Genomic DNA, 2,181 nt, shown 5'->3' with positions numbered 1-2,181 from the left:
AACCGGTACAAACATGTTATATCTTTGATGACTTCCTCGATTAGTACAGAACCTTGACCATGATTTATTTCAATTTTAACTATACATTTGAATTTCAATTGGAATACATTAAAATGAAGTACAGTAACACTTAACTGGTCAAAATAAAACTAATGGAGTTAATATCCAAATTATTTATGTCTGAGATATTCAATGGCAAAAATGCGCTTATAACGTTCGTCTTCACACTTTAGAAAAACATGATACCAGTCAAAATGTAATATAAACTGTATAAAATATAAAACACAAAATAACATGGTTAGCAAAACACTAACACTGAACAGCGATTAAGAACAAACGCTTTTAACCAAAACGGCAACAAGGAAATATTCATAGTCTATATAAAGTGCGGTTTTAGTAAAACGTGCTTCTATTTGCTTTTACCTAGTTCAATACAACCGATCAATTTACAATAACAGACTTTATTTCTCTATCTTGTTAGTTTTGTGTGACATTCAACCACTTTTAGCGTGCTTGTATAACAACACATGAACGCTTTTATTAGCGATTCAGTCAGCTATTTTAAACTTTACAACTTAATACTTACTATTGTTTACCATACAACTGTTCTTCGAATACTGTAATTCAATAAATTACATATTGAAATAAATTCCAGCCAAAAATATAGAAAGCATTTTTATAATTAATTTCTAAGTGGAATTATCAAATTTACTAATACATAATTATTACTAATCGTGCAGAATTTTTGGTATGAAACCTAACATTTTACGAAAGGGAGCCTTAACTTAAATAAGGTGTATTCTAGCTTAGAATCTAGAAACTGAGAGTAAATTTTCATTGCATAAGTACACCTAGTTTCTTCTTAAAATCAATAGCAGAATTCTTCCTAGCAGTTTAATCTATAGTAAGACGCAATAGTATTGGTTGAGGTCAATATAAGTGGGCTACAGAAGGCGTAAAAATTTTATAATTGATTTTCAGAGTATGTTTGTTTAGCTTGAAAATCTTAAAACAGACTGCTAGACACGAAAATAAATCTTTAATCAGCGTTACCTAATAGTTTACAGATTACAGACTCTTCAAGAGGAGACTTTCAGTATACTGTTATAGTTCACTGACGGCGAAACAATTATTTGTGCGTCTAATCACGGTATAACTATTATTTGTGTATGTGACGGTCGGTCGGTTTAAGAGTATCCAGATGTAAAAGTATAATACTGATATTTGTATCTCTTTTGCTACGTTTCTATTTTAACCTTATCAACAAGTAGCGCGGCAAATGATCGAATTCTTTCTCAATAAAATACCTCTACCGATAAAAAAACCAGGGTGTTTGTTTCTATAATTTAAAATTACTCTTGACTCGTGCACTAATGTGTAAAGCATCCTGTGGATAATTTGACAGATGTGGCCAACAAAATGTGGTTTTTAAACACAATAGTACGGTCAGTCGGTTAATATAATCCTTATTTATTTATTTCGCCAACTGAAATGTCTTTTTAAACATATGAAAAGATTATCAATGAATACAAGTTATTTAATAATAATTATAATTATAACAATTAATAAATATACGTATAACAACAATAAATTCAACAATGAGAAAGTAGAGCTTAAGTATAAATTAAAATATGGCATGCAAAAATAAATACAATAATAATGAATCTATAAATTAAGCGATAACAGAGCTAGATATAATTTTAGTTCAACAATAATTACGTATTAATAAATCAATAACTAGACAAAAAGGTAAAAGTAAATAAATAGGTAATAAGAAATACAAATATAACGAACAATTTTGTGTATCTAATGGTTACACGGAAGGGGAAGAAATAAGGACTTGAACGAAAAGGAATTCCTCAACCCAGAGATGGTAAGTTGATTTGTTTGATGACTTTCTTAAATTTATGTAGGCTGTCGTAATGAAAGTCAACAAAACCTGAAATGGCGTCCCCAAGACTCGCTAGGCGAGGAAGGGGGCCGTTTTTTTTTATATAATTAGTGTTATAAGCTTTTCTTATATTTCAGTAAATATTGTTGACCCAGGTATACGAAATTCGATGAGATGTAGATGTTCAGAACAGTTGAAAATTTCATTAACCGATTTCTTTACAGCTCGGTACTTATAACCCTTTTTCGAGTGAATGCGAATAAAAAAGATCTGGGTCACTTCTGCTTCAA

Source organism: Homalodisca vitripennis, chromosome 7 (genome assembly GCF_021130785.1).
Source record: "Homalodisca vitripennis isolate AUS2020 chromosome 7, UT_GWSS_2.1, whole genome shotgun sequence".
NCBI lineage: Eukaryota > Metazoa > Arthropoda > Insecta > Hemiptera > Cicadellidae > Homalodisca > Homalodisca vitripennis.
The sequence above is the reverse complement of the archived record's forward strand: the minus strand, read 5'-3'. Positions refer to the sequence as shown.